Raw genomic sequence first — 24,512 nt, forward strand, 5'->3', positions numbered from 1 at the left:
ATTCCACGCTTGCACTGCGTGGTGTAAGGACGCCCTCTATGTCTTAGCGAGCTACGGCACTGAGCACTCGCTAGTGTATAAAGACTCCCCCTTTCCACTCGCAACGCACGTCATCTTCTGGAATTGTAGGATTAATCGGTAACATCGAGAGCCATCGGAGCTGCTCGCAGCCCTTGAGGTAGCCTTACCCCGCCGCAAGCACTGCGATCAGTGCGGGCTGAAATACATGCAGGTGATGTGTACAATGACGCTACTTTGATAATTATGCACGCCCTTTAAACTGCGTTTTGTCGGCCTGACACGCCTGCGTCCGCAACACCACTCCCCCGTTTACAAGCACCTTCCCCTGTTACCACCCACAAACGGCACTCTGTCACTCAAAGTAGCGAGCAGTCTGTGTACTACGAGTGCACAATCCCCATCGCTGAGACTGGCTTGCATGCTCGCACTGCAAATTATACACGTGCGCACTGAGCAACTATCGCCTGGCAGCGAGCGATCACTCCTTTAGCAAATAGCTCTGAATCAGGTCCAGACTTCTATCACTGCAAGCAGTAATATAACTATCTGCTAACTGGAAATTACCCAGATATACCTAACTTCTTTCTAACATCTATTAACTTTTGAAGTTACCATTTGCGGCTGGTCCTCTATCTACCATTATTGAAACTAACTTATTTGGACATATCAGTGGCCCATTAATATACCTTGTCATATCTTAACAGATTACCATTAACCTGTGTTTTAAATGATTTATTATTATTGTATTATGCTTGTCATTTTGTTATCATTGATTTTTTCTCATTAAATACCATACATATTTAATGCATCTTTTTCAAGCCATATGATCATTATTTTATTGTTGTTTAGATTCCCATAGCGCTGTTCAACCATCCTTTTTTTTTATAACTGGATCCATATTAAGTACACACACACACACACACACAAACACAAAGCCGGATCCACGCTAATTTTACATTCTTGGAAAAACTAGATCCACACTAAATTCACATATACACAGGTCTTGCATACTAAATATACAGGAAAACACAGATCCACACAAAATTCACACAAAGTAACAAGGATCCAGTAGGATATGTTTCATACTTGCCTACTCTCATGGAATATCTGGGAGACTCCTGATCCTAGGGTGGCTTTCACAGATAACCAGAAGAGTATGCAAGTCTCCCTGGACGCACTCTCTGCATCAATCCCCTGCTAGCCTGTGCCGTGCCCCCAGTGCCATCCTCTAGCCTGCATCATGCCCGTCTGCACCACCCACCTGGCTGCCCCCATTTAGAGGTGGAAGCCAAAAATGCAGCAATTATGATATATTTGTTCTTTTGAATCATTACTATATCCTGCACAATAAATGTCTTTCAGTGAGACATTAAGGTGAAGAAGGCATAGATCCTTATGGAAGGTACAGAATATCAACTACTGCTTGTCTCCAAAATAATTGAAATTTACTGTTGATCGGCTTTTTCAATAGACTTCATTTGCATTTGGCTTTTCTGGAAGAGTAAAATAGCGTGGATCCAGATTTTCTAGGTGTGCATAAGTTTTCATTGATTAGTACTATACAGTGGATTAACCAGGATTCAGCCATCTATATCTATGAGATATTTCTGTTTAGACAGAACAAAGCACAGCTTGCCCACAAGTCTGCAGGTTGTATTTGCCTTTATACCATTTCACCATGATATCACTGGTAAAAGACTATTTGAGCCCTTACTGTTCTTCTATTTCGTGAACAGGCAATACAGCACTCAGAGTATTGCTGAAATACGCAGTGTGGTGCTAGCAAACAACAATAATTCTATTGGAAAATAATTTTGTTTGCTTATTATAACCTATGAGAAAATATAGGCATTTCTTATAGTAATATATGTGCACTTATGTATATTAATATAGTATTTGTAAACATTGAAAATAAAAATCAAAAACAAAATTTTAATTCCCAAAAATAGACTCCTCCTGCTTTTCTGCACTCTTCGAAATGTATACGTATGGGGATCCAAACTAATTTTCTGGATGTGTGTGTGAACTTAGTGTGGATCCAGCATTTCTGAGTGTGCGTGAATTTAGTGTGGATCTGGCTTTTTCAATAGACTTAATGAATCCGGCTACTTCAATAGACTTAATATGGAGCCAAATTTTTCAATAAATTTAAGCTGGACACACATCCGGCCGATGCATAGACACTTGCCAATCGTTCAGCCGATGTGTGTGGCCAGCAGAGTCGTTTGAATATGCCAGCCCACTTGTGATGTCATATTCAATTACTTCTTACTTGTCTGGTTGGCCAAACAGACAGCCAGATGAAACAATATATCTTTTAGATATATAGTCATCGGCTGTGCTGCAGGGCCAATCCGATATTTCTGTGATCGACGTTGTTCACAGTTATATTGGGTATACACACCCGCTGATGATATATGTTGTTCGTCGCTAGATCGAACAATATATATCGTTCAAGTGTGTACCCAGCATGAGTATAGATCTGGCACGATCTGACCTTTACCCTCTTCCTATGGATGGCATATAATAATGAGTGATTATTAAAGGGACCCTCTTTATTACCATTATTTAAGGGAGGGGGCATATTTTTTTTATCTTTTCTCGGTGTGGTTGTGAAGCTAGGCACTAAATATAGGCAACCCACTATCTAAAGCCAGATAGTTCACATCCATTTCAGCCAGAACTGCATGCAGTGTAGAGGTTTGCAAATTGCCACACATTAGATGTGTTTTGTAAACCATACATTAATACGCTGCTTAGTAAATTTCCTTCTTTGTTTGTATTTCTGTTATCTGTTCTCTTAATAAAGCACACTTTTTTTAATAGATTTTTAAATAATATATTCTTACCCTCAGAAGAGCCATACAAGGTTTATTTTTCTTTTTTACATTTTTTTTTATTACTACAGCCTGTGTTAACATCTACGAACATGAGCTTAGCTGTGGGCTTTTTGTTTCTAAGGATCTGTGGGGATTGTTATCAAAGAATGTGTTATCTTTTATTCTTTTATTTTTATTTTTTATTTCATTCACTGTACAGTATCTTTGAGACTGAAAAACACCAAATACGGCAGACTGACATTTAAAATCTGTAGGGTGTTTCTCTTCTGTTATCAATTAAGAAACAATATTGCCAGCGACTGTTACATTGGGGAATAGAGGAGGTGCAGATCTCTTTCTTTAAAAGAGCACCCTCAGGAGAAATGTCTAAACAATCTCCTCAGTACAGACCCTCCTCGGCTTGCTTGGATCTGAATAGCAATTGTGAATGACAAGGAGCCTGGATGGAAAATGTCTTGTCAGAAATGTCTGTGATTAAACAAGTAAAGCAACATGATTTCCATTTCCAGCAAACTAATGTTCAAATGTCCCTCGGCTGCTGGTGGAAATAGATTTGTTGAAGTCAAAGTTGGAAAATGGTAATTAGAATAGTTTTTGCTGTGCTAACTATTCCTAATGTATTATTGTGTGTCCATTTTCACTATTCCAGCAGCTCAGACATTTGGTTGTTGTAATGGAAACCATCAATATAAGGGTCAGCAATAGCCTATATCTGAGGATCATGAACATTCCATTCAAAAAAGGGAAAAATTATTTATTTTAATAAGAGAGCATTTTTTCCTTATGTGTGAATGGCTTACATCACAGGTTCTCATACTCGATCCTCAGGACCCCAAACAGTGCATGTTTTCCAGGTCTCCTCACATAATCACAAGTGAAATAATTAACTCCACCTGTGGAAATTTTAAAATGTGTTAGTGAGTAAGAAATACACCTGTGCTCCTGCTGGGTGATCTGGAAAACGTGACCTGTGTGGGGTCCTAAGGACACTATAGCACCTCTTTTCCACCAAAAACCCGGGTCCGACCTGGGTTTTCAGACATGGTTCCAACCTAGGTCAGACCCCATTTACACAGCACCATCCATCTGGGTTACTCCCAGGTCAGCCCTGTTCATACTGAACCCAGGTCTGCCCTGCTAAACCTGTGAGGTCATAAAAAGTGGGAGGTGACTGCTCCACAACCACCAATCAGCTCATTTTAGGCATGACCCAGGTCAGATAACCCGGGTCACGCCGTTTACACTGCACCATTACCCGGGTCGATCCTGGGTCCAACCCTAGTAACTACCTGGGTTGGATTGCCGAGTCACTTGACCCAGGTTATTTTTCAGGGACCCTTTTACACTGAGCTACAACCCGGGTAGACCCAGCAAAACCCAGGTTTTTGCTCTGGTGTAAAAGGGGTATAACAGTCCTGATTTTAGTGATAAGTTGGCCACACACTAGACCAACTTTCATCCAACCATCCAACTAGTTGATTGGTTGGAATGAAAATCTGGTAAGGAATGGGAGTAAATGATCAGCAATTTGCTCCTAAATGCCAGAAAACAGATGAAAATGGGTCGTTCAGACAAGTTTGTTAAATGTTTGATCTAAACAATTTGTTCAAGCAACAGTTTTTGTCCATTTTCCGGCTTTGGGAGCAAATTGCTGATTGTCATTTGCTTTCATACCTTACCAGACTTTCATTCCAACCAATCAACTAGTTGGCTGGTTGGACAGATAATCTTTAGATGTGTGGCCAGCTATAGTCATGCTTGAGCACAGATGGTAAAATCAAAATAACTGAGGTACTAATTAAGTCACCTGTGCTCAAGTGTGTCTATCCTCTAAACACCGGGCAGCTCCCTGGTGTAAAAGGGGAGAGAGTTGGATCGGCGGGTCGAGGTAACTAGCAGGGTTTAACACGGGCGTAGCCGGTGAAACCCTGCTGTGAGAACAGCGCACTCCGGGTCACGATGACCTGGAGTGCGCTGCTAGCCAGCCGATTGGTCCGGCTTCAGTGGCGCTTGGAGATGACGTCATCTCCATGCGACCACTTTCACTCCGCAAAAGCTGGGTCTATGCAGACCCGACTGCGGTGTGAGCGGCGCTGACTCGGGAATATCCCGAGTCGGCGCTGCCAAAATTCCGGGTCTTATCCGGATAGGAACTTTGTTCCAACTCCGGGTCAGACCCGGAATTTAGGTGGAAAAGGGGTATTAGTGTGCCTTGATGACCATGTTTGGGAACAGCTGGCTACTGGTTTACAGATTCCTAAAATAGGATTAGCTATTTTAGGGCACAGCGGTACTTGTACCACAGCAGAAGTGTGGGGAAGAATCGCAAGTGTAGAAACTATAACTCCTGTGAAAACTTGCGTCCACAGGATTTTACGGCTTGCTGCCTTTTAGAAATAGACTCCTAAGTACAGATGGTTAAGAAAGCTCAGCTACTGATTATTACTCAGTCATTACTGAACATAATGAAATATCTACAAACTGTAATATTTGGGAGCTATTAGCACATTAATTTAGCAAGAAATCCCATGAAATCATCTGCTTGATTTAAGAATGGGAAACTGCAGCAAGAGATAACACCGGCAGCTGCTCCTGGTTCCTCCATTTGCATTCACAAAAGCAGCGCCTAGGTGTCCATGGGGGCTGCTAATTTCTGAAATTTACCAGGCTCCGGAAAGCTACGCTTGGCCCCAATAGTTAGCGCCATCAAGATAGCTTAAGGTACTGTAGCCTATGGGCTATATCAGAGGTTCCCAAAAGCGGTCCTCAAGGCTCCCCAACAGTTCAGGTCTTAAAGATTTCCATGGTTAAGCACAGGTGGTTTAATTATTACCTCAGTCAATTTTATTTAACCACCTGTACTCAACCATGGATATCTCTAAAACCTGAACTGTTGGGGAGCCTTGAGGGCCATGTTTGGGAATCTCTGGGTTATATTATTCCAAATGTTTCTGTATAGTGATCCAAAGGATCCCTTCCCAATAATCTCTGCATACACGTGTTAATTATGTATAACTATACTTGCAAATTTAATTTTCTAGTACTCAATGTTCTTCTCCCATGTGCTTCCCAGAACTTTATGCCATCATTTCATATCTCTTTCCCTGAGGATCTCTTTTAGCTTTGCAATCTTGAGACTGACTTAAAAAACTCATGTCTAAATGTCCCAGTGATTGTATGTGTTTGGAATGTCCAAGCATTGTCACCATGGGTGTCCACCCAGATGCAGGATTGGACTGCTCCATCTGGGTGGAAGGCTTATGACGATCACTTATATTAATAAATCATTTTATTGTAAATGTTTAACTACTGACCTACTGGCTACTGCCTTATATCATACCCATACTTTCTGAAACGTGTGCCCATTATACAGATTTTCTTAGAATGCCCTCCTGGAAAGGGTAAGGACAGTGGATATGCTCCAGTCATGTTTTGCTACAGTACCAATTGTTCCTTGTCCTACACCACTCTTGCTGTTTAAATGGAATTCAATTAATAAATACTTTTTTTTATTAAGTAACATTTATTTTAATATCACAAGTAGACTCTGGATTTAAGTTGGGTACACACTAGGACGATGTATTGGCCGATCCACTGTCCTATCTAACGATTAGTAGGTGTAGACACACTTACCAATCATTGGCCCGATGTGTCGTGCCTGACGTCACAACTGGGGGGCAGTTACATGTGCCCGCCCAGTTGTGATGTCAGTCACCCTCTGCAACAAGTGCTGACCGCCCATACACACAGCCCGATAAACCGATATAACTGCAGATATATCGGCTGTGCTGCACAGCTGATGCGATATGTCTGTGAATGATGTAATTCACAGACATATCGGACCGAATGTAATAGGGTGAGAGTTTAGAGAATGTGAGATGTGAGAGTTTAGCAGTAAACTCCCACATTGGTCGAGTTTTATCTTCAAACTGGGAAAACATCTGAATGAGAGTTTAAATCTCGTTCCTTTGACCACCCCCCTATCCACCCCCAAACGGCACTCGCTGTCAATCATTTCACCGTGCCATTGCGTATCCGCTGCATTCGCATCCGTGTTCGCATTAGCAATCGCATCGGCCGGTTCGCACATGCGCACTGCAGTGCTTATGCATGCAGAGACCGCAAAGATCGAACGCAGATCTGTGATCTGTGATCCAAGCTGAATGGGGCCCTATATTAGTTTGTGTATTTGTTTCACATACTGTATACAGCCATCATTGCCAGTTACTTGGGAGAGAGCTCCGACTAAAGAATCAAGAGGGAGCATCTACAGTATAGGCTCTAGAAATTGTCTATGATGAAAATATTTACTTATTTACTTGCCTTACTCTTTCTTGCATTATTGCACTTTATACTGTGATGTCATATGTTGTGTTGTCACTGGTCTGTAGTGTCATAATGTAGCTGTGGGCAGAGAGGAATTTAGGTTTTTGCATGGGACACTAAAAAGCGCTAAATTCACTGCTAAGAATATATAATGTGCACACTGTAATGATGCATTATATTTGATCCCCAGCTAGTAAAACCCAGTTTCTCTACTGTTTTGATGTAGTCACAGAGGGGACTTCTTCAGAGCCCCCAAACTGTCATCTCTTTTTATTGTCTCGGACTCTGCGAGGTTTCCAAGCCGTCTGCAGATCTGACAATCTTAAAAAATCAGCCTTAACATTGGAGGATACCCTGCAGCTACAGTGAATCAGTGGCCGCTCAGTGTGGGATTTAGTCAAAGCCGATTATTGCATGTTAAGTTCACTGCGGCTTCACTTTGTGTGATATCTGGGCTTTAGAAGGACATTTTCTTTCATTTGTTTATAGCCCTGAATTTTCAGTTTTTTAACTGTTCATGAGCAGGGTTCAATTGATACCTGGTGCCAGAAAAAGAGTAAACAATATACTGCAATGCAGTAGCTCCCTATACTTCCTCTAACCTTAAGTTCCCTTCCTACACTACATGGAATATGGATGGTCATGTTTAGCACCTTAGGACCAGGATTATAATGTATATAGCCAATTGTGTGAAAAATCCTATTGGCTTCTGATGTAAATAAAAGCAGATTTGGTAATAAAAAAGTTGGGTACTGCAATGTCAGATCTGGCCATTGGGTTTGATCGGTGAACTGCCATATAGATTTTATGTGGCTAAATCTACCACATGTTGGTGAAATGGCTGAACTACTGTAATGGAAAATGGGCAACTTTAGAGCTCAATCTTCCAAAAAGTTCAGTTTTCAGTCTAGTAATATACTCTGCTTACTCCAGTGATGCATAAAGTGTTATCACTATCTCCTAGGCATATTTATAATCTGTGCAGAGTGTGCGGTACACCCAGGCCAAGGGTCTAGGGGGCCCTCACACACCTTGCACCCAGAGTATACTTACCAAGCGAGTCTAGGGATGGCTATCGATGGTTTAAAACCAACAATGGTCGTCCATTGGCAGACAGCGGTTTTACAGATGGTTTCCCGCTATCGATGGTAGCCGTGGGTTTTTATCAGGCTTGGACTGCAGCGCAGAGCTATGAGGCTGTCAGAGCTATGAGGCTGCAGAGCTATGAAGCTGTCAGCCAGAAGCCCTGTGCTGCAGCTCTGAGTCTGGCAGCTTACAGACAGTTAAATTCAACTGTAGAACACATACGTGACAGTGACTGACCCGACGTGTGCTGGGATGGGGGCATGGCTGGAGCTGACCCGCCATGCTGGCTTGACACTAGGTACTGGCTGAGCTCAACTGTCAGTCAGTAGTCTAACTCTGCCCCCCGCTCACTCACATACAGGAACAGAGTGAGTGTGCTGGGCAGGGCCGTAACTAGGGTAGTGTGACCAGTACCATGGCACAGGGCACCGCAGGGCAGGGGGCGCTGTTTGGGCTTGCCAATTTTCCTGTTTATTATCATTATCACTTGTAGCTTCCTCCTCTTTTATCCCCAGCATCTCCTGGCCTCCCCTATCTCTTCCCTGGCCCTTCCCCATGAGGCCGTGGCCTTTTTTCAGGTGCATCTTATGTCCCTATTTAAAAAATGGAGGGGGGGCGCCAATGCTCTCTCTGGCACAGGACACCAAATAGTCTAGTTATGGCTCTGGTGCTGGGATTGACCTGGCCCGCTGTCTCGCCCTTGTTCGAACTGTAATGCACTGCTGACTTGACAGGCTCAGCTGTCAGTCAGCAGCACCGCCCAGTCCACTCTCTATCTTCTTCATAGACAGGCAGTCTGTCACTGAGCTTCGCAGCCGGCAGCAGCGCCACACATGTGCAGAAGAAACTTTGCCTGCTGATTCAGTTTTTTATGTCAGTACATGCCAAGTCTTTTCTGCGCATACAAGAACCTTTGATGACAGGAACCATCGATGGTACACCATTGCATACATTTCATACCATCGAAGGTTCCTTCCATGTTTTCCATCGATGGAGAGCATGCCGATGGCCACCACAGTGACAGAAACTTTGCTTTCACTGTGCATGTCACTGTGAGTCATCTTCACAAAGATGTCATTGAGAAGATGGCGCTATCTTCTCAGTGATATCTTTGTGAAGATGACTCACAGTGACATGCAAAATTAAAGCAAAGTTTCTGTCACTATGCCAGCGCCTTTGCTCTCTTGTGCACACTGGGAAGATGGAGCAACAGAGAAGGAGTGACCTGCTTGCTGGTAAAAAAAAAATACTGGGCTGATGAGAGAGGGGGGGGGGGGGGAGGCCGGCTCAGAGAGCCCCCCCAGGCGTTAATATGCCCCTGAACTATCTCTTTATGTCTTGGGGATCTGATGTATAGACCTAACTACTATATTAATAGACATCTTAAAATAATTGTTATATATAGAGAGGAATAAGATGTGGGACTTATTAGTTTTATCAGCTTGCCTGCTAACTACATGTGCACCATACTTTTGAAAGTGACCCTGGGTTAGCCAAAGATGTTATTTGGAACATCTTGAACCTTATGTAATAAATTGCAATTTGCTGGTCCCAGGGTGAATACTGTATAGGCGAGATAGCCACTAGTTTAAACCGGTAATTAGTTTGTATAAACTTTGTTTATAGTAGATGAGTTGAGAGGTATTACATTAAAAATGCTTACAGGGGTAAGAGATCACAAATGATTTACAGGGTATAGAGAGGATGGGTCAGGATACCCAACAATGAGAAAACATACAGGAAGAAAAAGTTAACCCAAACATTTAAAAGTTGATAAAAAAAAGGTAGAAAAACACATTTAATTGTCTTGACAAAATTTTACAAAATAACGCAGTCGCTTGGATAGTCTTGGCAATGTATAGAGTAGTGAACATTGACTCTTTAGTCTGCAGTCTTTGCAATATGCTAATGCCATTAAATCATGAAGAACTATTAATATTTCATGTCTGAAAATATTATATTGATGGTTAATGTTTTCAGAAAAAGTTAGTTTACTCTAGTTAGATGAGAGAATGGCACAAGCTAAATGGTTGCCAGCCAGCCCCTGATTGGTATACGCTAAATGGTTGCCAGCCAGCTCCTGATTGGAATACACTAAATGGTTGCCAGCCAGCCCCTGATTGGTATACGCTAAATGGTTGCCAGCCAGCTCCTGATTGGAATACACTAAATGGTTGCCAGCCAGCCCATGATTGGTATACACTAAATGGTTGCCAGCCAGTTCCTGATTGGTATACACTAAATGGTTGCCAGCCAGCCCATGATTGGTATACACTAAATGGTTGCGAGCAAGCTCCTGATTGGTGTACACTAAATGTTTGCCAAATAATGGACGAAGACTAATAATAGGGCTGTTTTTGAACACATTGAATGTCATACAGTTAGCGTACATAAATGGAAAGTGAACCATATGCGTAAGTAATGAACACTTTACTGTAGCTAGGTGGCAAGAAAATTATCTATGTATTAGCTTAATAGGTATCACAGTGGAAATTGCTCCCATGCATACCCAGAAGAAATAGCAATGTAATTGGAATTATCTTTTAAAAAAGCGTGGGAATAGGGCAAACTGTAAGGTGGTCTCAGATTTGGGCATTGTAGAGGTAGTGGTATTCAAGTAAAGTTGACCATTGCTCATACTAGATGCACCCATGCCATTGAAAACTTAGAGAGGAAAGATCTTTCAGTAAAGAAAGTATCTATGGATATAGATGGAACGAGTAATACATTTGGGAAATAACACAAAGGGGTTAAAAACTTTAACCTCAGACCACAGAGCGTAATGAATAATCTATAAGACATAGACAAAGCAAATAGCAAATGTTTGGTTATTTGTGGTGCTACCAGTGAGTTGCTAGTGTATAAATCACTTTACAATTACACTGAAAGAGACACATAAAAATTACCCCATCCCCCCACTAATTTGTGGTAACTGAAACCCTGTAGTTCCTTATCCTATACTTAGATTAATCTTTCTTGTATTCCTTCAGTACTAAAGCACTTTCCTTGGGCTAATGACTGTTGTCTTATGTCATTGATCTGTGTCTAATCACCAAGCACTGCAGGGACACCAGACGGAGTGTTAATTAACAGTGTGCTATGGTGGTAAGTGGTAGCTAATTAGTAAAAACACAGGTGTTACCAAATGCTACATTATGATAACATTGTGACCCAGGGACCTAGACATGAGCTGTATCTGGCCAATAGAATGTTGATGATTCCAGGCAGATGCCATGGTGACATCACACTACTTGGGAATGCTGCTTCCATCATTATGCTGTAGTCTGATAGATCTGATGCAGGCCATGTAATGACATCAGAGGCGATGACATGCTAAAAGATTATGCATCAGGATTGTTTTGTTTTCAATGAGAATACCTGTAGCAGGTAAGCTACAGATGACCAATGGGAGACCAAGATGTTGCAAACAAGTAAGCTTTTATTCCAGACTGAAATGGCAGAGCCAATGTAATGGCTTCTTACACATGGCAAACAACAGTTTAGGTACTGTACAACAGTTCAGCTTACATGAGAGCAGTTCAAACGATTCACTGCAAAGTCAGGGTGCAGCTTGTCCAGCATAGAGAGAGCTGCCGAAAGTGCAACCTCTCCCTCACATTCCCGCTGACTAAAGCTGGGTACAAACTGACAGATATAATGGCCGATCAATTGACTAAATATTCTGGCTGCCTGACCAGCGCATTCCACAAATAGGCCAAAACAAATTAATAAGCCACCCCAACACCTCCCCGTTACCAGTGCTGTCACTTGGTCCGGTCCGGTCCTCTGGGCACTAGGCATACAGATGACGCGACGCGCGATATCATCACGCATGATGCTGTCCCAGGCGCCGGCTCTTCTCTTCCACTAAGGCCCCCAGAAAAGCTAGAAGAGCAAGGCTGCAGCCGGGGAGCAGGAAGTAATCTTCGGTGCCGACCCCCGGAGAAATGTCAGTTCAGGCATTAAGCTGCAGGCCTGCATCTCTCCTTCTATACCTTCCCTGGATGTCAGTCTCCCCTAGATGCCAGAGTGACTGGCAGCCCAGCATCCTGAGCCTTCATTTTACTGATACTTCTTTTGCTCTTCCAAATTAATACTATGTAAAAATCGGTGTGTATATATATATATATATATATATATATATATATATACAGTATTTGTGTGTGTGTGTATATATATATATATATATATATATATATACAGTATTTGTGTGTATGTGTGTGTATATATTAGGGGTGTGCACCGGCCACTTTTCGTGTTTTGTGTTTTGGTTTTTTGATCTGGATCTTTCTTCGTGTTTTGGATCTGGATTGGTTTTGCCAAAACCACCCTTCCGTGTTTTGGGTTCTGGGTTTTGTGTTTTGGATCTGTATTTTTTTTTTTAAAAAAGCATAAAAACAGCTAAAATCACAGAATGTGTGGGTTTTTCTGCTCCTATGCTATTATTAACCTCAATAACCTTAATTTCCACTCATTTCCAGTCTATTCTGAACACCTCACACCTCACAATAGTGTTTTTATGTCCAAAAGGTTGCACCGAGGTAGCTGGATGACTATGCTAAGCGACACGAGTGGGCGCACAAACATGTGGCCCATCTAGGAGTGACACTGCAGTGGCAGACAGGATGGCAGTTTGAAAAACTAGGCCCCAAACAGTACATACTGCAAAGAAAAAAAAGAGGTGCAAGATGGAATTGTCCTTGGGCCCTCCCACCCACCCTTATGTTGTATAAATAGGACATGCACACTTTAACAAACCAATCATTTCAGCGCCAGGGTCTGCCACATTACTGTGGCTGAAATGATTGGTTCGTTTGGGCCCCCACAAAACAAGCTGGCAATTAATCTGTCCCTGCACAAACTGGCTCTACGGAGGCAAGATGTCGTCCTCATCCTCCTCATCCACCGATTCCTCACCCTCTTCAGTGTTGTGTACATCCTCATCCTCACAGAGTATTAATTCGACCCCGCTGGAATCCACAACCACAGGTCCCTCTGTACGTTCAGGAGGCTGGTCTCCCTGGAAGAGTTGATAATTCATTTTATGAACATCATCTTCTCCACATTTTGTGGTACGCCTTTCGCTGACAAGGTTCCCGGCTGCACTAAACACTCTTTCGGAGTACACACTGGAGGGGGGGCAACTCAGGTAAAATAGAGCCAGTTTGTACAGGGACCTCCAAATTGCTTCTTTTTCCTGACAGTACAGGTACGGACTGTCTGACATGCCTACTTGGATGTTGTCACCGATGTAATCCTTTAACAGACAGACGCACGCTTGTCGCTGCTGCTTTAAGGATGCAGGTGCGGCTACAGCCCACACATTTCACAAAGACAGAAAAAAAAATAATAATTTTTTTATTGTTTGTGGAGCGCACTTTGAGGGTTACACCACCCTTTAACAGACAGACGCACGCTTGTCGCTGCTGCTTTGAGGATGCAAGTGCGGCTACAGCCCACACAATTCACAAAGACAGAAAAAAAAAGAAGAATTTTTTTATTGTTTGTGGAGCGCACTTTGAGGGTTACACCACCCTTTAACAGACAGACGCACGCTTGTCGCTGCTGCTTTGAGGACAGTATCATATGCAGTGACAGTAGACTTGTCAGAAATTGTTGGCATGTCCTTCAGTCCAGACCAGATGTCCAAACCGGCCCTTGACTTATGACACAGGCGCACGCTTGGCGCTGCTACTGTGTTGATGCACGTGTGGCTACATCGCACACAAGTCACGCACATAAAAAAATAGTTTTTTATTTTTTGGAGCACTTTGAGGGTTACACCACCCTTTAACAGACAGACGCACGCTTGTCGCTGCTGCTTTAAGGATGCAGGTGCGGCTACAGCCCACAGATTTCACAAAGACAGAAAAAAAAAGAGGAATATTTTTATTGTTTGTGGAGCGCAGTTTGAGGGTTACACCACCCTTTAACAGACAGACGCACGCTTGTCGCTGCTGCTTTAAGGATGCAGGTGCGGCTACAGCCCACACATTTCACAAAGACAGAAAAAAAAAGAATTTTTTTATTGTTTGTGGAGTGCACTTTGAGGGTTACGCCACCCTTTAACACACAGACGCACGCTTGTCGCTGCTGCTTTGAGGATGCAGGTGGAATCTAGACGGGATTTGGAACCGGGGACACACTACCTCCATCAATTGTCTAAATCCCACTGCACTAATGGCGGATACCGGACCCACGTCTAACACCAACATAGCAGTCAAGGCCTCAGTTATACGTTTTGCTTCAGGATGACTGCTGTCGTACTTCATCCTCATTGCTAGGGACTGTTGGAGGGTCAATTGTTTAGTAAAAGTAGTGATGTTCCTACTTCCTCTCTGGGATGATGAACAACTCCCAGCAGCAGCAACAGCACTAGGAGGAAGTGGTTCTTGATCTTTCCCTATTTTATTTTTATCAGAGAAAGTTTGGTCCTCCATTTATGTTATATTGATATATACGTGCGGCTAAAGCGCACACAAACACAGAAAATATATTTTTATTTTTGCTGAAGAGTAGTGCACTTTGTGGGTTACACCACCCTTTAAGAAATGAGCCAGCCGGCTCTTTACTTATGGGACACAGGCGCACGCTTGGCGCTGCTCCTTTGTTGATGCACGTGCAGCCACAGTGCACACAATTCACAAACACAGAAAATATTTTTTCATTTGGTTTGGACTGGAGTGTACTTTGGGGGTTACAGCACCCTTTAACGGTCAAGCCAGCTGGCCCTTTACTTATGACACAGGCGCACGCTTGGCACTACTTTGTTGATGCACGTGCGGCTACTGCGCACACAATTCACAAACACAGAAAATATTTTTTTATTTGGTTTGGACTGGAGTGTACTTTGGGGGTTACAGCACCCTTTAACGGTCAAGCCAGCCGGCCCTTTACTTATGACACAGGCGCACGCTTGGCACTACTTTGTTGATGCACGTGCGGCTACTGCGCACACAATTCACAAACACAGAAAATATTTTTTTATTTGGTTTGGACTGGAGTGTACTTTGGGGGTTACAGCACCCTTTAACGGTCAAGCCAGCCGGCCCTTTACTTATGACACAGGCGCACGCTTGGCACTACTTTGTTGATGCACGTGCGGCTACTGCGCACACAATTCACAAACACAGAAAATATATATTTTTTTGGTTTGGAGTGTACTTTGGGGGTTACAGCACCCTTTAACGGTCAAGCCAGCCGGCCCTTTACTTATGACACAGGCGCACGCTTGGCACTACTTTGTTGATGCACGTGCGGCTACTGCGCACACAATTCACAAACACAGAAAAAAAAAATTCATTTGGTTTGGAGTGTACTTTGGGGGATACAGCACCCTTTAACAGTCAAGCCAGCCGGCCCTTTACTTATGACACAGGCGCACGCTTGGCACTACTTTGTTGATGCACGTGCGGCTACTGCACACACAATTCACAAACACAGAAAATATTTTTTTATTTGGTTTGGACTGGAGTGTACTTTGGGGGTTACAGCACCCTTTAACGGTCAAGCCAGCCGGCCCTTTACTTATGACACAGGCGCACGCTTGGCACTATTTTGTTAATGCACGTGCGGCTACTGCGCACACAATTCACAAACACAGAAAATATCTTTTTATTTGGTTTGGAGTGTACTTTGGGGGTTACAGCACCCTTTAACGGTCAAGCCAGCCGGCCCTTTACTTATGACACAGGCGCACGCTTGGCACTACTTTGTTGATGCACGTGCGGCTACTGCGCACACAATTCACAAACACAGAAAATATTTTTTTATTTGGTTTGGACTGGAGTGTACTTTGGGGGTTACAGCACCCTTTAACGGTCAAGCCAGCCGGCCCTTTACTTATGACACAGGCGCACGCTTGGCACTACTTTGTTGATGCACGTGCGGCTACTGCGCACACAATTCACAAACACAGAAAATATATATTTTTTTGGTTTGGAGTGTACTTTGGGGGTTACAGCACCCTTTAACGGTCAAGCCAGCCGGCCCTTTACTTATGACACAGGCGCACGCTTGGCACTACTTTGTTGATGCACGTGCGGCTACTGCGCACACAATTCACAAACACAGAAAAAAAAAATTCATTTGGTTTGGAGTGTACTTTGGGGGATACAGCACCCTTTAACGGTCAAGCCAGCCGGCCCTTTACTTATGACACAGGCGCACGCTTGGCACTACTTTGTTGATGCACGTGCGGCTACTGCACACACAATTCACAAACACAGAAAATATTTTTTTATTTGGTTTGGACTGGAGTGTACTTTGGGGGTTACAGCACCCTTTAACGGTCAAGCCAGCCGGCCCTTTACTTATGACACAGGCGCACGCTTGGCACTATTTTGTTAATGCACGTGCGGCTACTGCGCACACAATTCACAAACACAGAAAATATCTTTTTATTTGGTTTGGAGTGTACTTTGGGGGTTACAGCACCCTTTAACGGTCAAGCCAGCCGGCCCTTTACTTATGACACAGGCGCACGCTTGGCACTACTTTGTTGATGCACGTGTGGCTACTGCGCACACAATTCACAAACACAGCAAAAATATTTTTTTTTTTAGCACTTGGGGGGAGCACCCCTGACCGACAGAGCACCCCCTGGACAACACTACAGCACCCCTTTAGGACTGGGACACTGCACAGGACTTTGGAGTGCACACAGCCCCTATGGACAACTGACTGCACAACACAGTCCAGCCAGCCCCTATGGACTTTGAAGTAGTGGACACAGCCCCTATTGACAACAGCAGCACAGCACAACACAGCCAGCCCCTATGGACTTTGAAGTAGTGGACACAGCCCCTATGGACAACAGCAGCACAGCGCAGCACAGCACAGCACAGCACAACACTACTCTGCACTACACTACACTACACAGCCCAGCCAGCCCTAACTCCCATCCTCCCTCTTCACTGTCCACAGCCGAGTGAGAAAATGGCGCCGACGCGGGTACCTTATATAGGATCCAAAACCCGCGAGACCCGGAAGGCGGGATGATGACGTTTTGCCTCGATTTCAGATCCGAGTCAGGCGGGAAAAGTCGAGCCTGACTCGGATCGGCCTCGGATCGGGGGGGTTTGGATTTCAGAAATCCGAACCCGCTCACCCCTAGTATATATATATATATATATATATATATTTATATATATATATATATATATATATACACATATACAAAAGATCACCACTCAACTGGAAGAATATAATGAGAATATATACCTTGCCCTGGTGCCCTCCCCAGGTGAAAGAGTTCCCACCACTATTAAACAAGATACTGATGGCTGCACTCACAGAACTTAAAAAAAAACAATAAATCACTAATCAAGAAAGGACAGTTAATATGACCTATTGCTAATTTATAGGACTTTTCAAAGTATCTTTTGTATATATATTTATTATTATTTTTTTATTATTTTTTTCTGATTGCCACCCTCTGAGATGGGGGGGAGGGGGGCCCCAGAGAAATCAGTGTACAGGGCCCCAAGATTTCTGTTGCCGGCCCTGTGCAGATATATCTGTATAGTGTGTACCCAGCATAACTCATCTTAGCTGGTCTTAATTGAGGAACGAGTGCGGTTACTCCCTGGCTACAGGAGGTTAACCCTTTCATCAGAATGTGGAAGAGACCCACTCTACCACATACCTCCTCCGTTAAAGGGCGAACCAAAATTGCCCGCAGCAGAAGCCCGACTCTCCAGCCCTGTTTGGGACAAAAAATCTGCATTCATATGTAGACGTCCCAGTCTGTGCTGGACTTCAAAAACAAAATACCAAACAAACAATATAGAGAATCACTGTGCACACTAGGAGCTGCGCTAACACATAAAAAAAATATATACAAACAGCTAATAATTGCGCTCACTACAAATATACGGATATCCACATCAAGTATATGCAAATTGCTTAATCATGTTCTTAATGATACCTTCCTTTTCGAAAGTTCCTGATGTCATATAGTCCAATGTTTATAGTAGAAAGTGGCTTCAAATGAGCCACAGTATTTTTTTCTATAGGGAGCCCCAACTTGTGTGGAAAAAAAAGTTCTCTGTCTGTATCCCTCTTAAATGATGCTCATACTCCCACAGGAGCAAGATGTAATAATAATATAAAGGTTTCTTTCTCCATACCCCATTCTAGATATACACAATAAATGGGAAAATGTATCTGGTGTATAAGTAGAATAATGTGTGGGCGTACCCTACTCACAGCAAAAATTGCGTAAGAATGCTCATCAAGGTTTCTTTTAGGGTGTTCCAAATAACACTCCTTCTCCTTACCCCATTTTTCAACTGGGGACTGGGTATAAAGGTAAATAATTACCATATCAGTAGGAGAAATAAAAAGTAATTTATTTAAAAGTTTTAACAAAGTATATCAATAAACTGTATAAGTGAACACAATAGCCGGTAACTTCACAAAAGGTCCACAGTCCCTCCTCCAACGCATGTCAACATAACATCTTTCTCCTTAACCCTGTTGAAAACTGTGGTAAGGAGAGGTAGCGTGTCACCTGTGTTGTGGTGGTCCGTGACATCTCTGCCCAAACGCAGGTTATATGCTTTTCCATCTGCCTATGTGTTCATTTATGCAATTTATTTATATAGTTTGTTAAAACTTTTTAATAAATTATTTTTTATTTCTACTATGGATACGGCAATTATATTTACCTTTATATGCCCGGTCCCCTGTTCTTAAATCTAAAGCTCCTGTAGGTACTCACTATAAAGGGGCACATTCACTAGCAGACCAAAAAACGACTGCACGATTACAACATTGTAATCGTGCAGTCATTTCACAGTCTGTGCTGTGCCTACACTGAACATTCAGTCGTTTAGTGTAGGCACTTCAATTATCCCCTACCATGCTCAACCTGACGTTATCGTCAGGTTGTACAGCATGTTCGGCCGATGATTGATGTCGGAAACGACCAGCGGGAGGGCGCATCGCTGGTTGTTTCCGACATTAATGTGCCCGATTCATGCACGATTCATGTGCGATTAAGCGATAACGATATCATTATCATTCAATCGCATATAGAAATCGGCAAGTGGATGTACATCCTTAGATTATCTGTCCAATCTGGCTGGTTAGAACGACAACCTTGTTAATGTATGGGAGCAAATGACAATCAACTATTTGTCCCAAAAGGCCGTAAAACGGACAAAAACGGATGTTTGGACAAATTGGTTGGATCAAACGGATTTAACCAATTTGTCTGAACAACCATTTTTCCTGTTTTCCAGCGTTATTACAATTACAGAAGTCTTATCTCTGCTTGTGGGTGTAACTGGGCGGCAAATGGGATTTGCACATAGGATTTGTGCCATATAGGTGTAATTCCGGGCTATTCAGAGTTGTACATATGCAGAGATTTGTGCAATCTCAGACATGCTTCTTGCACTGAGGATAGGGCTAGTGCAAATACACACTGATAGTGATGCAGCTACTTTCACAAGTGGATGGATGAAAGGTGCGATTGCATTTACTTCTGAGCGTGGAAATTGGGCCCGCTTTACAGGCAATTCTGAATCAGGCCCTTAATGCCTGGCTGCTACAGGTTAATGTATACCTGTTCCTATGATTTTTATAATGGATATTATATTGCCACAATAACTTTCACTGTTTAATAATTACCTCTGAAGGGTAAATATATCCTGTGTAATGCGCAGTCGAATTAAAATTTCATACATTTTAGAGCTTAGTGACTGTTTCCCTTGGTAACCCTTTGAAATTTTAAGAAGGACAACAGGTCAAAGTACCAACCATTATTGCTCTCAACTTACTTCCCCCTCCCTTCCCCCAAGCTCACTCAAAATAATAGACTCTCGTAGAAATCTTACTGTATAAGAGCCACATTTCTGTCTTGTGTTGCAGCTGGCGAATATGGTTGTGTGCAGAGCTGACAACTTAATTTGTTTCTAATTGAACTCATCACTTTTATCTCTATCACAGTATTATTGAATTATACATTCTAATCATCAATTATACATTTGTTCTGTAACACTTCACAGCTGTATACTGGAGCAACACGCAGGACTGTAATTCCATTTATATATCATCCAGTGCTTACATGCTTAGCAGCCTGGTGCTGTTTTCTTCTGCAGTTGGAGAATTCTGGTACTTGTTCTATGAATAAGCCCAAAACTGATGAAATGTGTTCAATATTTTAGAAATCTGAGGTTACTTAATTTGCAAATCTCCAATTTTTGTACAGTGCACAGTATTGTGCGGGTAGTGTAAAGCTGCACATGTGTATAAAACAAATTCAAAGTCAGACGAATAACTTACAATGTAGAAAATACACTGTATTTAAACTGTAGTTCAACTGAAATATGTGACATGACTTTTACATTTCAAATATATGTCACAACAATGGATGGAAGTATATTTTGTGATAATTTAATTTGTGTTATTCCTTTTTATAAACAAATGTTAGCTCGCTATTGGTAATTCTATCTATTAAATGCGTACAACGAAGCCATGTATAAGCAGAAACATAGGTTCAGTATGTGCATGCCACTATATGACTGGATTGCCTTTTTAAAATTTATGGACAGCTAGGATCTTTAGGAGTGTCTTTGCCTTCATCATGAGGGGGTATTTAATTATCTATGGTCTATTTATTAACAGTATTTTGTGAGAAATCTTCCGAAAACAGTAGTTTCCAAATGATTCCCTCAAAGATCCCTCACAGAGCTTGGTACACCTTATATTAGGGGTTGATTTTACAATAGAAAATAGATGCTTTTTGGATTTTGGCCGATAGCTAATGCATTCTTTAAATTATTTTATCCATTGAAGCTTATGGCATAATTGCCTACTGTATTCATTTCCTCTAAGGGAGAAGCCCGGCGGAGACGCAGGTGGGCAGTGATGGGGGGAGACAGGGCCCGGACTATTTGCATCATTTTGCCCCGACCCTCGCAGCAAAATGTCTTGAAATATGCATAATTAAATAGGGGTTTGCCCAAATGATCATAGAATCACAGATCCACAGATTCCTGATAAGATTCTCCCCATTCTGCCCACTTCACTAGTGCCTACTCCTCCGGGGGTGCGGGAAGCTACCTAATGTTCCAGGAGAGTAGGCAAGTATGGCCTACGGGTCCATTTTGTTACATTATTTGTCAGGGGGATCTACACATTTGCAGCAAGAATGGCAGAAGTAAAGTGATCGCACAAGCTTTATACACTTTACAGTGACGGGTTCCCTGCAGGTGTTCTTTAGTACATTGCCCTAATAATTTCTTATTTCTGCAATATGAAGCAATAAGAAATTATATTTATAGGGGCTAAATAAATATAAATATGCCCCTAAATAATGTGTGCTTTTGGAAAATATATTTTTAAGTGCGGATTGTAAGCTATCACAAATATGCCACAATCCTCTTTATTACATTTTGCTGTACCTGTTTTAAAATAATTGGTGGGTTCTTAAATCATATTTGTTTGATTTTCAGAGGCAGCGTATATTACTGTACTTACTCCAGGGCCGGATTAACAATGGGGCAGGTGGAGCTTCAGCTCCAGGCCCCCAATGAAAATAGGCCCACAGTACAAAGAGGATCCACTGGAGACAGGGAAAAAAAATTCACCACCAGCAGCCATCTGACTCGGGCCCTGTCTGCTCAAATCCCTCCTCCCATCACCTCCAGCCCCTCCCCCCATCAGCACAGGACAACCAACTTCTCTCCCCCGAGTCCCGGGCCAACATAAAATTAATCCAAAGAGTGATGCAGTGGAAGGCTCTCCCTGTGCCGTGTAGCGTGCCTCAGCTTCTCTGCATCTGCTGACGTCACATCGATGCTGCCGGGTGCATGGCCCTATGTGAGGCCTGCCATTGACACTGTGGCTGACTGAGAAGGCACCCTTGGATCCTCCTGACTATCAGAGTGCTGTGGCTGTACTGCCACCAGCAACTGACCTTATCTCCCTGGCAGCTCCTGGCAGTGGAGAGAAGACCCGCAGAAATTTTGAGACAGCAGAAGACAGTAGAGAAGCAGGTAAGTGAACTTGGGGTGGAGAGAGCAAAACATACGAGAGGACACAGATGAGGATAACGGGGTGGGGAGAGAATATTGGAAACAGATGAGGAGGAGGAGGGGGACAGAGTAGTGGACACAGGAGAAGTAGGGGGATAGAGTAATAGACACAGAGAAGGAGGAGGGGGACAGAGTAATAGACACAGAGAAGGAGGATGGGGACAGAGTAATAGACACAGAAAAGGAGGAGGGGAACAGAGTAATGGACACAGAGAAGGAGGAGGGGGACAGAGTAATGGACACAGAAAAGGAGGAGGGGAACAGAGTAATGGATACAGAAAAGGAGGAGGGGAACAGAGTAATGGACACAGAAAAGGAGGAGGGGGACAGAGTAATGGACACAGAAAAGGAGGAGGGGGACAGAGTAATGGACACAGAGAAGGAGGGGGACAGAGTAATGGACACAGATGAGGAAAAATAGGGGGTACAGAGTAATGGACACAGATGAGGAGGAGGAGAAGGGGGGAAAGAGTAATGGACACAGAGAAGGAGGAGGGGGACAGAGTAATGGACACAGAGAAGGAGGAGGAGAACAGAGTAATGGACACAGAAGGAGGAGGGGGACAGAGTAATGGACACAGAAAAGGAGGAGAGGGACAGCGTAATGGACACAGAGAAGGAGGGGGACAGAGTAATGGACACAGATGAGGAAAAAGAGAGGGTACAGAGTAATGGACACAGATGAGGAGGAGGAGGAGAAGGGGGGACAGAGTAACGGACACAGGAGGAGGGGAGTACAGAATAATGAACACGGAGGAGGAGAGGGGCAGACAGAGTAATGGACACAGATGAGAAGGGGGGACAGAGTAATGGACACAGATTAGGAGGGGGGAAAGAGTCGTGAACACAGAGGAGGAGGGGGGAGGACAGAGTAATGGACACAGATGAGGAGGGGGGACAGAGTCATGGCCATGGAGGAGGAGGGGGGGAGGACAGAGTAATGGACACAGATGAGAAGGGGGACAGTCATGGCCATGGAGGAGGAGGGGGGAGGACAGAGTAATGCACATAGATGAGGAGGGGGGATAGAGTAATGGACACATTGGAGGAGGGGGGACAGAGTAATGGACACAAAGGAGGAGAGGAGGGACACAGTAATGGACACAGATGAGGAGGGGGGACAGAGTCGTGGACACGGAGGGGGCTGGGTGGACAGAATAATGGACACAGATGAGGAGGAGGGGGGACAGAGTAATGGACACAGAGGAGGGGGGATAGAGTAATGGACACATTTGAGGAGGGGGGACAGAGTAATGGACACAAAGGAGGAGAGGAGGGACACAGTAATGGACACAGATGAGGAGGGGGGACAGAGTCGTGGACACGGAGGGGGCTGGGTGGACAGAATAATGGACACAGATGAGGAGGAGGGGGGACAGAGTAATGGACACAGTGGAGGAGGGGAGGACAGAGTAATGGACACAGAGGAAGAGAGGGGGAGGACAGAGTAATGGACCAAGATGAGGAGGGGAGACAGAGTCATGGACACGGAGGAGGAGGAGGAGGAGGAGGACAGATTAGTGGACACAGAGGAGGAGCGGTGACAGAGTACTGAAATTGGCGGAGGAGGGGGACAGATTAATGGACACGGAGGAGGAGGGGGACAGAGTAATGGACACGAAGGAGGAGGGGGGTGTCGGCAGACAGAGTAATGGACATGAAGGAGGAGAAAGGGAGGACAGAGTAATGGACACAGGAAGAGGGGACAACGATGACAGAGTAATGGACATAGAGGAGGGGGAAAGAGTAATGGACACAGAGAGGAGAAAGGGAACTCAATAAAGGACACAGTGATGATGGGGGGCAGTGTAACGGATAGATGAGAAGGAGAAGGGGAGAGAGAACACTGTAATGGACACAGATAAAGAGGGTTAACAAAATAATGGAGGAGGAGGAGGGGGTAGAGCACAATAATTGACATACAGATGAGAGAGGGAAGAACATAGTGCAAAATATACAGGGGTAGCATAATATGGAACATATACATTGAATGGGACAAGCTTAGTGCATACACCCAGGTATGGGGTCTGAGAACTATTGGGGTATGGGGTCTGAGAACCTATAGACAAAGAGGGGCACATATAGACAAAGTCAGGATATGATGATGAGTAAGAGGTATTCCTGTGTCCATTATGTGGGCAGGGCATGATGTGAGTGAGGGGTATGTGTGTGTCAGTTATTGGATCAGAGTGTG

This window comes from Taudactylus pleione, unplaced genomic scaffold, assembly GCF_031769625.1.
Source record: "Taudactylus pleione unplaced genomic scaffold, aTauple2 ptg000012l, whole genome shotgun sequence".
Lineage (NCBI taxonomy): Eukaryota > Metazoa > Chordata > Amphibia > Anura > Myobatrachidae > Taudactylus > Taudactylus pleione.